The sequence below is a fragment of the Lissotriton helveticus genome, chromosome 7, assembly GCF_964261635.1.
Source record: "Lissotriton helveticus chromosome 7, aLisHel1.1, whole genome shotgun sequence".
In the NCBI taxonomy this organism is placed as follows: Eukaryota; Metazoa; Chordata; class Amphibia; order Caudata; family Salamandridae; genus Lissotriton; species Lissotriton helveticus.
Window position 1 is genome coordinate 926,385,198 of NC_136068.1, and position 13,466 is coordinate 926,398,663.

Below are 13,466 nucleotides of genomic sequence, written 5' to 3' on the forward strand. Positions count from 1 at the left end.
TAATTGATGCTAGTTTTTATACAGTCCACCATCCATATTAATATGTTTTTTTTCCTTTTTTATATCTCTCCTCTGATCTTTTTCCTGCCTAGCTTATTATTCTGTTCTCACGCATCTGCGCAGATGGCACTTTACCTGTCTCTCTCAGGTGCTTGCTGTGCCTACACCCCACAGGGTTTTCCTTTGCTTTTCTCTTTTAGCATTCAATGACCCTGGTCCTAGTGATGCCATGTATCTCTGTATCCAAGCTTTGGATGTTGTATACCTCTACTTTCTTCCCACCACCATTCTCCCTTCTACTTGTTCTATCTTCTTTTTTGTTCCTTCCACTTTCCATAATATGCCTTAATTTTATAAGTTTCAGCAAATGACTATTATCAATATAATGCAACTAGGAACAGTAAATTGGAGTGTCAAGGGGCTGAAAACCCCATTAAACATCACTGTGTTTTATCTCATGTATCTCTTTTAAGCTATCAAATAGCTTCGTGTCATCTGAATGAAATGGAGACACATTGTGTTTGTGAACTTTTGTTAACTCTCACCACAACCAACAACAATGGTGTTATAATCCTCTGTCATAAGTCTTTGCTCATCACTATACATTCTCAACATCACGATACGGAGGTCCGTTGGTTATTGCTCACCCTTACAATTGATGATACTACCTTACTATCTTAAACCTTTGTGGCCCAAATCATCCAGACCCACATTTTTGGCAGTTGCTCTCATGCACTATATCTAAACACACCTCACATAATATAATACTAGGAGGGGTATTTTATCAAGTCTTGGATCCCTTTCTGGATAGGCTTTCCACCTCATGTTTTGTTTCCCATGCCTCTCAGAAAGCCTTCAAAAACCTCATTTCTCAAGACCCACTCGGATTCTAGGAGTTTATACAATCCCGACCTGTTAGAATACTCTTTTTACTCACCACTCCCAATGTAGATTATACTATTTCTTTTTAGGTAAAAGTATATTTCAACGCATGGTTAACTCGGAGATTGGTTCTCTACTGATATCGACCATGCCCCTGTACTAACTGATTTACACATCCTCACCAGTAGGCCTAACAATCTTCTTGGAGGTTCAGCAACTCGTTACTATCAAACACCACTTTTCTTGCTTCCTAAACCACCTTTATGAAAGAATTTTTCCAATTTAATGACATGATTAAACATCATTTTGTTCTGTTTGGGACACCTTAAAGAGAGCATCAAGGGACTGTATTATAGGTTTTGTACACTCCCCAAAAGAAGCTTGCACTGCTTTTATTCTAGCACGCATTAAGTCTCTCAAACATAATTATTATACAAGTATTCATAACAAATCCGATCTTGAAGCCCTAGTTACTGCCAACATTTGATTCAACAAATATATGACTGAGCAAGCCTGTGGTACACTCCTTAAAGTAATTGCTAAATATTATGGTGACACTAATAAAGCTGGATCTCTTCTAGCTCACTATTGAAAATGAAGAAAATAAAAGTCAGCTATTAAATCCTTTATTAATAACTGTGGTGAACAGCTGTTCATGCTTTGCCTCCTATTGTAAGGATTTATGTACTCCAGATACTATCCCATCTGAGGTATCCCTAAATACTTCTTTCTCCAACCTCAGACCTAGAGCTTCACAATTGACTGACTTCCCACTCTTAGAACAACCACTATAAATGGAAACCGTAAAGCCTCCTCCTGCAGAGAAAGCACCCGGTCCAGATGGTTTTAAAGTTGAATTTTATCTCAGTTTTGCCAAACTCTTCTTTTCGATTTTTTTTAAATTAATCACTTACTTCAGTGATTTAAATTTCACATCTGGATCCTCTGCAGAAGCCATTATCTGCTTAATTTCCAAGAAAGATCATGGCCTGACCCAATGCAAAACTATAGACCCAATTTCAGTAATCAATACAGAGTGTAAAATATTTGCCAAAGCCTCTGCCCTTTGATTACTCCCTATAATGCGTGACCTCATTGATGTTCATGAATTTGACATCATTCCTTATTGAAACATTGCAGATAATTCTGGTATCTTCCTAAATATTATCAATAAAGCTCTCAAGATAAAGGATCCCTTAAAAGTACTATCTTTAGATGCACAAATGGCGTTCAATAGGGTCAATTGGAACTTTCCAATAAGGGTTGTACAATGGCCTGGTCTTGGTCCTAATATTTTTCAATTCATATCCTTGCTATACTCCGCACCACTTTCCTGAGTTATTGCAAATGCTATTCATTCCCCCTACTTTCCTCTTAATAGGGGAACTCGTCAGGGATGTCCCTTATCTCCCTTAATATTTGTTTTAGCACTGGAACCTTTTCTTCACCAATTAAGGACTTCAGATGTTTTTACAGGGTTCAAAATTAAAAATTCTCACAGTACGTTTACAGCATATGCAGATGATATACTCTTAATTATATAACATCCAGGCTGCTCCCTTCCTGCTTTCTTTCATGAATTAAACATAAACTCTGGCATATCGAGATACAATCTCAATGTAGACAACAAAGAGGTACTGCCACTGAAGACATATTTCTCCAAAAATATCTTAGTTGATGCAGGTCTTTCCTGGAACTCTTTCAAAATTAAATGCTTAGGTATGGGAATACTCTCATGGACAGACTTAAAATTAAGTCAGACGTCTTGTCAGATAAGCTCCTCTCTTTCTCTCAGAAATGGTCTGCACTCTATCTCTCCTGATGGGAGTTCTTTTGGCTTACTTGATAAGATTCTCTCCAAATGTTTTGGCATAGCAAACTTCAAATTTCTTATCAAAATTAAAACTTCCCAAGTCCCCAAGAGGAGTTTGTTAATTTCCCTGATTTTCTTAACTATCACAAGGCTTTTGGCATCAAGCAACAACAAAATTACTTGTCTGCATCACCTGATGCTCCTCAGAAGATATAGCTCTCTCTGCTATACCCTTTTTCCCACAAACACGTTCTTTTTATGTCTAACCCTTCCAAATGTTGACTACCCAACACTGTTTCTCATGCTTGCACATTATTGAAAGTTTGCTTTGTTTCCACCCTCTCCTCTATAAATCAATTCCTCAACAGCCCAATTTTTTTAAACACATCTTTATTGATTTATAACAATGATAAACTGTGCAGTTCGGGCCAAGAACCAAGTTATAATGCAAAATGATACAATTATTGTATATACACATCAATTTAATTATAATCCAACACACAGTAAAGGGCCACTACCCACGCCAAGCATCCCAAGGAATCCTTCATTCAAATCCAGAAAAGTTCAGGTTTCCCCTGGGTCTCGGTCAGAAAGTAGGGAATCATCATGGGAATAAGTGTCGGGTTCTTTCAGACATTCCACAAAGGCATCCCAAGTTCTGGCTTTATCTATAGTGTTGCGCCCCTTCCTCACCTCCTGAAATAAAACTGTGCTTTTATATCTAGCCCATAAAATGATGACCTCCCTTGCTTTCTTCACCTGGGGGATCCTGGTGGCCTTCCATAGCATTGTAATCTCTCACTTTGTGAGTATTAGGGCTAAGTCCACAAACTTAGTAGTCACTTTGATGTTTAGCCAGTCTTGTGAAATCCCCCAACATACACACATTGGATCGCCCTTACAGTAATCCCAATGACACAGGCCAATACTCTCTACCAGAAGTCTCGCAGAGCGGCACAAACCCAGACCATGTGGAGCACTTCTGCTCCCTGTTCCCACATCTGGGTCACACTGCATTCAATGCTCCAAATGTCCACATAGTTTTCCACGGGGTAAGCTATACTTTATGTAAAAAATAAAAATTGATTAATTTGAATCTGGCATTGCGAGAAACTGTGTAGATGTTAGCTAGTATTGTAGCCCAATCTGTGTCTGTGATCGGGAGAGCTATGTCTTGCTTCCACCTTCTACGCAGATCCTCTAGAGGTGTATTTATATTCATCCTTAGTGCTTGATATAGGATAGTGATTGCTCGGATTTTGCCAGTTGCTGTATGAAGGACTCAGCTACTTAGATGAAGGGGGGGTTTTACCTTTCCGGTTCTCCAGTGTTTCCGCAGTGACACTACTGCCGCTTGGTGCAGCAGAAATTGTCCCCGGGGTAGTTCAAAGGTCTCGAAAGAGCTTCAAATGACAGCAATGTACCATCTCTGTAAAGGTCCATCACTCGAGTTATACCAAATGCTGCCCACTTCATTGATCCCCTCCATGCCCCTGTTCTGTTTATGACCTCAAAGCTCTACAGTGGACTATCTGGTGAGTAAGGTAGGCGGGTTTGGGTATGTTCCAAGCAGCATTGCCAACAGCACTGTACAGCCCAGAGCACCAAGGATCCCCCTACAATAGGGCGTTTGGAGTCAGGAGGATCTGGGATAATGCGTGGAGACCTGGGTTTCCAATTGGGACATCCGCCTCGGGGTGCAATTGTGAGTTAAGCCATTAATTGTACCACTGGATTTTGGCTGCCCGATAGTAGGCTTCGAAATAGGGTGCTGCTAATCCCCGTCAGATGTAGGTCTGGGCAATTTAGTTAGTGCTGCTCTGCACCTAAATTCTCCTCATACGAGTTCAACCAATAGCTAGTTCAACTATGTAAACATTTTGCAGGGGTGACACGCAGGAGTGTAGAGAAAAAAGAAAGTAAGCGGAGGAGGGCCACCATGTCCGGACCCGCGATTTGTCCCGCTACTAATAAAGGAAGAGTCCTACAGAAACCCACACAGCTGTGGAAAGCCCAGATAGGAGCCCCATTATTGCCATCAAGAGTGTCTCAGTGATTATGGTAAATTTTGACCACTCGGTATTTCATTTAGGATCCTTCCCAGAAGAGTTCACACAGGTTTTGTGTTCTTGGCATTTGGTACCTTAGGGAAAACACATGCCAATTAATGCAGAGGCCTGAATTATTGCCAAATTGTTCCAACAATGAGATTGCCCCTTACAAATCCTCCTCCACATCATTGAGGAGCAGGAGCATATCATCTGCATATAGTGCAATTTTGTGGGTGAGCTCTCGCCATTCTAAACCCCAGAAGAATGTCCCCATTTTTGCCCTACTACCTAGTGGTTCAATGTCAATGGCAATGGCAAACAATAGCGGGGAGAGGAGACAGGCTTGTTTGGTTTCCCTCCCCACCACATAGGAGTAAGATATTATCCTGCCAGTGTGAACCCACATGGTGTGTCTCATGTAGAGGAGTCTGGTTCACTGGATGAAACTCATTCCCAACCCCAGCTTGTCCATCACCTGGTACAGGTAGTCCCATCGTAGGCTTTTAAAAACCTTTTCCATGTTGATGGAGACTATCCCTGCTCTTCGGGGTAAGCAGTCTCCATAATGGAGATGAGCCTGCGAATATTCAGTCCTGTGTTTCACCCCAGGATGAATCCATTTTGGTCAGTATGTATGAGTGTGGACATAGGTGGTTAATATGTGACTCAAAATCTTATAGTCCATATTCAGCATTGATAATGGATAATATGCTTTAACCTCATGAGCGGACGGATCTGGTTTCAGTAGGGGAATTACTAACGCTTCACCAGTAGTAGTTGGTAGTCTACCGGCTTCTCAAGCAGCGGCATAAAAGTTAACCAAATTGGGAGCCAGCTCCTCCACTTATGCAGCATAGAACTCAACTGGTAGGCCATTAATACCAGGTATTTTGCCCCAAGCCAATGGACTTAATAGTAGTGTGCACTTCTTGCAAGGTTTTGGGGCCTCTCAGCTCTTCAGTGGCCTCCACATCCAACTGTGGCAACTCTTCAGGCCCCATATAGCTGTCAAGGTTCCTAATGGCAGTACAAAGGAGGGGGGCATGTAGGGTTGTATAGTAGCCTTCAAACCTTTGGTTGATTTCGTTCTGTCCATAGAGGCTCTCTCCAGCAGTGGATTCTATCTCTAATAATAAGTTACTCCTAAGTGAGTGGTCAGAAAGCCATGTCAGCATTGTTCACACTTTATCTCGCTCAACATGAACCCAGGTGATATATTCATGATGGTTGAAGCATCTGAGCTTCTCTATGCGTGCTGCAAGTAGCTCTTTCACATCTATCAGCTGTTGTTGCACCCTGGGTTCCCAGGGCATGCCTTCTCCAGGTCTCTCATAGCTGATTCTTGGGTCTTTATATAGTGTATTAAAGTATGTCAGACTTCCACCACTTCAGCAATACACCTGTCTCTGATCACTGTTTTAAAAGCATTCCACTGAGTCAGAGAGGATGCATTCGAGGGAGCGTTGTCTATAAATAGTTTCATAGCTTTACCTATGGATTACCTAAACACTGGGACCTCTAGTGTCTCCACGTGCTTGCCCCATTCTGGGATTTGGGGATGATCTCTATGCCAGTCTAATGTGAGTAATATTGTGTTATTGTCAGAAACTGTGCAACAGAGGTATTCTGGGCTGTGGAGGGTGGAAAGGCATACGATGGGTGTGCTCGAGCACATAAAATGGAGAGAGGCCTTCAGGGGCTATTTCGGTGCTGAGCCATGTCTCAAAGAAATTAGTTATGTCGGCACCTGGTCCCTCAATACGATCTGGCAGGCCAATAATTCAAACGTTGTTCCATCTTGCTCTGATCTCAGCATCATCTGCTCTGATTTCCAGTGTCTTTACCCTGTTCTCAATGTTCGACATTCTTTACCGCATAGCGGTTATCTCAGTAGTGAGGTCATCCAGTGTTCGCTCAGTGGTGTTGTCTCTCACCGCTAATCACCTATGATTGTCTCTCAGCAATCCCAAGTCTGTTACTGAGTTCGAGTGCTTCCTGTGACGCAGTTATCACATGTAATATGGTGTCCAGGGTCACACCACTGTGTCCGTCTTGTGAGGGTCTCCTGTTAAGGACATGTTTTCTGAGGTGGCAGGAGGAAGTTCCTGGGTCAGGCAAGGATCACTGGAGTCTTTTTTCTTGGAGTATTTATCCATTGTGGCATGGCCCCCCCAGGTGTAGGGCAAGAGCAGGCTCAAGTACACCGTAGGTAATGCTAGTGTTGATGGCAGCTGATGCTCAGTGCTGCGTGCCTGGTCATAAAAAGCTCAAGAGCCTGGACAGTCTGTCACCCCATAATGTTGTAGTGGCCAGGTTCTTAGGCTCTCAGGCAATGAGGTGTAGTGATTTGTCCAATGGGCCTGAGGGGCAGTAATAAGCAATGGGGGGGGACCCTCCGCTTCCCTCTGTTTGGCAGTGACTCCAGGAGGTACAGCCGTCAGTAGGACTATATGTTCAGTGACAGTAAGTCGGTGCTCTTGCTCTCACCAGTTGTTGCACCATTAGATGTCCTGTATAAGCCATTCACCAGTGGAGTAGCTATGTAAGGCGCTTAGGCACTCGCTCAATTAGCCAGTAGTTCAAGCTCTGGAGGCAAGATTTCTCCTGTAGTGGTATTTAGTTAGTCTTTACACATATTGAGTGCTCTTGTTGTCCCAGTATCAAATGCCATGTTTGCCAGGGAACATGACAGTAGATAGTCTTATGTACGGGTGCCGTCTGCCGTGCAGGAGGGTATATCCAGTATCAATATGGCTTATGAGGGTATAATATCTGCGCAATGCCCTTGCACCCTCTTGTATTGCTCCAAAACCATTAGCTCTGGGGAGGGAGAGGGGGGTCAACAGCAGGTTCCCCTGTAGGGCACAGCATGATTTACAAGTAATATTCCCATCGGGCTTTCAACAAACAGGGTTTTCTTGGAGGTTACCTCTCCATCACTCAGCACAGCATGCCACACCGAGGCCATATTGGTGTGTCCTCCAATCCTGCTGCACATCCTACAGTGCGATGAAACACCAAGACAATATAGGATCAAGTGTGCTTTCACAACGAGCTCCGCGCGCACAGCTTGCAATTTGCCGTATGACCGAGGGGACCTCAGCTGAGAGGTTAAATGTAAGGGGTGGCCGCACTTACTTTTTTAAAATTTATTTATTGAAGTTTTGTATAGCGCTGGCTGGACCCGAGGGTATCAGAGCGCTTCACATCAAAGAAACATATGCAATAATAGAACAATGCGCACAGGCGGGCATAAAGACAGTACATCAACATCTTGATCGGCTTACGGGACGGAGATCAGGAGCGAATCATCCGGCTCTGAGTTCAAAGAGAAGGCGGCCTTTCGCAGTCCGGTGTGGGGTTCTCACTACGAACCAGAGCGCTCTAGGAAGAGGGCTTTGAGTAGCGTCTTGAATTGCGGGAAGGAGGTGGTCATTCTGATGTGGGGGGGATGGAGTTCCATATCCTTGGGGCATTGCCCGCAAAGGATTTATTCGCGGTTTTGTGTTTCTGAGATTTCAGAGGGATGAGTAGGAGTGTGTTAGAGCTTCTGATGTTCCTGGATTGACCGGCCCTTTTGAGTTTTGAGGCCAGGTATTCTGGTTTGCCTGTATGCAGGGCTTTATGTGTGAGGCAAGCTGTGCGGAAGTTGGCTCGTTGGTCTATCGGGAGCCACTTCAGTTCCTTGAGTGCCGGGGAGATGTGCTCATATTTTTTTGTTCCTGTGACCATTCTTGCTGCTGCGTTGAGGGTGGAGGTGAGAGGTCCCAAGTGCGATTTGGCTGTTCCAGTCAGCACTGCGATGCCATAGTCAATTCTGGAGAGCACTAATGCCTGGGTGGCCTGTTTCAGGTCTTTAGGGGGGAGGAAAGGTTTGATTTTGTAGAGAAGTTTCAAGTTCAGGAACGCACTTTTGGCGGTTTTTGAGATGTGTTTCTTCATGTCCAGTTTGGGGTCGAGCGTGAACCTAGGGATTTTGCGGAGTCCGTTGGTGCAAGAGAGACATTGAGGGCATTAACGGCTTTGAGCCATTCCACTATTTGGGGGTTTTCATCTCTGTTTGAAATGAAGAGTACTTCCGTTTTCTCTTCATTAAGTTTGAGGTGGTTGGCTGAGAGCCAGTGTTGGACCTCCATGAGTGTATCGTTTAGTCTGTGAATGTCCTTATAGAGTTGAGTATCGTCTGCGTAGAGATGGAAGGGGATGTTGGAGTTCCTTAGAAGTGAGGTGAGGGGTTCCATGTAAATGTTGAAGAGTTGAGGGGAGAGTACTGACCCTTGAGGAACTCCTCTGCTAATGGGGAGGGGGTCTGATTCGAAGCTGTTGATCTTTATTCTTTGAGTGCGGTTTAAGACCGTCTTTTCGATGCCCGCTCTCTCCTGGAGGACCTTGAGTAGCAGGGTATGATCCACTGTGTCGAACGCTGCCAATAGGTCAAGTAGGATGAGGAGGCTACATTGTTTGGAGTCGAGTGACAAGTGCAGATCATCTAGGACATTTAGGATTGTGGTTTCAGTGCTGCATCCCTTTCTGAATCCTGACTGGTGTGGGTCAAGTAGATTGGCGTTTTCTAGATGTTGGGTTAATTGTGAGAGCACTCATCTTTCCAGAATTTTGGATAGGAGCGGAAGGTTCGAGACCGGTCTGAAGTTGTTCATGTCCATGTGGTCAAGGCCCGTTTTTTTTAGAAGTGGATTGACTTGTCCTATTTTCAGGCAGTCCGGAATGGAGCCCTCGCTCATGGAGCAGTTGATGATTTCGCCCCATATTGGAGCTAGAGTGAGCTTCATCTCTTTGGTGAGTCTCGAGGGCAGTTGATCGAGGGAGTGCGAAGAGGGTTTAGCGGAGGCGATAAGATTGGTTATCATTTCAACCTGGACTGGCCGGAAGGATGACCAGCAGATGGATGGGGTTACTGTGGGGTTGAGGTTAGTTGCAGGGCTCCAGGTTTCTGAGCGGGAGGCAGGCTTCGGGCTGAATGAGCGGTCAATTTTAGCGATTTTTTTCATTGAAAAAACTTGCAAAGTTGTCGCAATGAGTTTTGGATCCCGCTGTGTTATCTCCTGCTGGAGTGGGGGTTTGGTTCTTAATGATGTTGAAGAGTTCTTTGGGGCGATTTTTGGCATTGTCTAACGTGGAACAGAAGAAGGAGGACTTTTTGCTCTTGATATGAATGTAATAGTTTTTGCGTGCTGCCTTGAGTTGGTCCCAATGGGGCGAGGTGGGGTTGTTCCTCCATGTTCTTTCCAGGGATCTGAGGTGTCTTCTTTCCTCATTAATGTCAGTAGAGAACCACGACCTTGAGGGAGTGATTCTAGGTTTTTTTAGTTTCAGAGGTGCCAGTTGATCCAGGGTTACTTTACTGCCAAAACATTGATGCCATAAGAGTCTGCCAACAGCCCCAGTTGGGAGTTCATCTGCAGTCCTGCCTCTTTGGCACAGGTCCACGGGCCTCCACAAAGCTGCACTGCTCCCCCATCAGGTCCTGCCGGAAGCAATCAATGCACGTCCCCGGCGGTAAATCCACCCCTCAGGTCCTCACTCTCTGGATTGAGTTCATGTAGGTCCAACTGGTGGTGGTTAGGCAGGGCTGGGGTCTTCTCTACACTGCCATTTTGAGTGGCAGCCTCACAGTGTGCTGCAGTTGTTTCCTTTGCATTCCCGCAGTGAGTCATCGAGACACCCAAGTTTTGGATCAGAGGCTTAGGGGGCACGTTGAGTCTTACCCCTCTTGTTGTTTGGGGGCCAAGATTGGTAGGTGGCGCTCAAGATGGGTCCGGACGGCAGAGCTCAGACAGGAACTCCATAGCTTCACATCTTACAGCATTAGCGTTAGGTGTCCCCCCTCAACAGCTCTATTTGGCACAATAATTTACTTAAGAGATGGGGTAGGACATGTGTTAGAAGGTATGGATGAACAAAGGTATCCTCCTTATTTCACAACTATATAACTCAGGTTCCCTTATTCAAGATATCATTCACTTAAAATCTCCTGCCTCACATGCATGCCCAGTTTCATGAACTCTGTACCCTAGTTCAAAATACTCTCATACACAACTTTGCTCCTGATACTTCCCGTTCCAGTTCATCTTCTCATCCGATTACTACATCCATTCACCCTAAAGCAGCCTGTATATACAAACTTTTTAGAGAACGAGATCCCCATAAGGCCAAAACATTTTCAGAAACACTATGGGAATCAGATCTTGGCTTCATTTGGCCAATCTCTTTGTGGGATGGCATATGGAACAAAAACACCCCACTGCTCACACAGCCAGTCTAACTCAAACACTATATTTTTTTCCACAGCAGACTTATTTAACACTCCTGCCCATCTTTTAAAGCGTAAACTTACACGTCAGGATATCTCCTAGTGATGCCACACCCTCTCGGGTACGGATTTCCACATGTTTTTCTCCTGTCCAGCCCAGTCCACTTTCCAGGTTTTAATATGGAACCGCACCACAGCCATTACTTAGATTCACATACCTCTCTCACATGATTTACTTTCTTTGGGCAGCTTACACGAAATGTGGAATTCTCATAGAATGCTTGGGAAACTGACTGATCTCTTGATCTCCATAGCTATCTCTGCTATTTCTTCCAACTGGTAATCCACAGATAATATTACTCTTCGAGTTTGGTGGAACCTAGTATGTCATCACCATAGATTAAAGTGCTACAAGTTTGATTCAGTTCAGCTATCTATTAAATGTCACCAGCTTTCGTTACCACTCACTAATTAGTTGTCACTTATTGCCAAGGGGACTGTCCCCTTCTCCCACCTAAATATACCATTTATATTTTAATGTCTGCCTATCTTTATGAATTTGTATATTCCTAGCATTGCATACTGTACTATGTATACTTTCATTTTGTTTCTATTTAACTGCTTTGGCATTTGGATACTTCTACCGCTATAACTGTATTAATAATCTAGTTTATTTTCCTCGTCTTCTCCCTCCTAATCTCCATTCTCTCCCTTTTCTTTCTTGTATTCGAAAGTGTATTATATCATCTTACATTGCTAATGTTTTTTGAATTCTTATTCTCTCCCACTGTGATTTACATATATTATATTCCAAGTCTGTAAAGTTTAAACCTGACAGTTTATATTTGCAAGGTTCATTTATGCATCAGGCTGCTGGCTCAATAAATAACTTTACCTTAAAAAAAAAGAACAATGTCGCTTCTCCACTTTTTAGATGGAGGAACCTGGGTTGTTTCCTTCTGTTCACCCTGCCACTGGAGTCTTTTGCCTTAAGGCTCCACGTGTCATGGATCTCCCGTACCTGCAGCTTTGACCGTGCTGGGAGGTTGTGCCGGCCCGCCCCTTGCTGTCTTCATTCTCATTCGTGGAGCTAGAGACCCGTGTATTCTGCCTTGTTGGTGTCGTCCTCTTACCCTCCGCCCCTCCTCCCTCCAGCTCTGCCCATTGGAAGCGAGATAAGGGGGACAGGGGGAAGAGTATGTCATTTTTGACAGGAATTGCTGGTGTTATTACATGCATCAATTCTTGGTGGGATGAGGTGATCGGATGGCAGGAGTGGCCTACAATAACTGGGGTTCTTCTCAAGGCTTCTTTTCCACCCCTCCCTAAGAGGGCAAGGAAGGCAGGGCCCAAAGTTCTGCAGGGCTGTGGAGAGCCTGGACGGTGCTAGTTTGAGGAGAGGGCGGGCTGCACCCCAGTCTTCAGCTTAGGTAGTACTAGTGTGCCTTCTTTTAGCGCAGGCATCCCACCCTTGACGCAGACCGCACAACCCCTGCTGCTTCGGGCCTTACTCCAATTGCACGTGGCGAGGCAGGCGGTGCAGCAGGGTAGCAATAATTGGAGGGACGTTACTATAGGTGCAGCCAGATCAGCGCCAGTGGAGGGGGCATGCTTGGCCCCCGTAGTAGTGGAAGCTCCACCGGGCCACCGTAGGCCGGTCAGTCTGACTTGTTGGTGAGCTTATCTATTGTGCTGCCATGGCTGCCCAAGGTCAGGGGGTTGTTGACTGCACTCTTTAGTAGTTTATCAGTGGCATGGTCTGAGGAGGACAGTTTCGCCAAAGCCATGAGGTAGGTAGTTCAACTTGGGTTTGGTGATTAAGGTCAGGGTATGTAGCAGCAGCACCTGGCACAGGGGGAATCCCAAAGAGATGTTGGGTCTCATCGGGTAGCTGTGCAGTGTATTGCTCTTCGCCCCATGTTCCTGCAGGAAATGTTGAACTAGCCACCAGCTGCGTCCATCAGGAACTCAACCTGAGATGCTATGCCCTTTGGTTAGTAGGGTTACAGTGTCAACTATGCAGGCATATGGTTCCACAGGATGGTAAGGAGAATGGTGTGGACGCCCTTAGGTGACCTGGGCCTTGACTCTATTATGCCCCCCAGAGACCAACTGGGTATGCATTTCTCAGAATACATTAGGGATAAGATTTGAAATGTTTTTTTGTTGGAATGTTTGGTGTAATTATTGAGATACAGATTGAGAATGAGTCTATGCAAACTAAATAGTATTCCCATAAGTTACACAAACAAGATTGAAAAACTCTTACAAATTGTATAAAAGGCAATGTTATTTCCAATGTGGTGCTGGCTGAACCATGTCCTGAATTATTAGGTCCTCTGTTAGGTTGCTGTCAAAATAAGGTGGTGAGTTTTTGGGGAAATTGCTGGAAAGAATATTATACAGCATTTAGGAAAAAAACAAAGCAACCCTAATTTTGCTTGGAGCC

At 44.5% G+C, this 13,466-nt stretch overlaps 1 long non-coding RNA gene across 1 annotated transcript in view; it reads left to right on the forward strand.

The window, feature by feature from the left end:
- Positions 1–13,466, forward strand: part of LOC144767138 (uncharacterized) — a 342,956-nt gene that overhangs the window by 316,540 nt on the left and 12,950 nt on the right. The window lies entirely within an intron of this gene.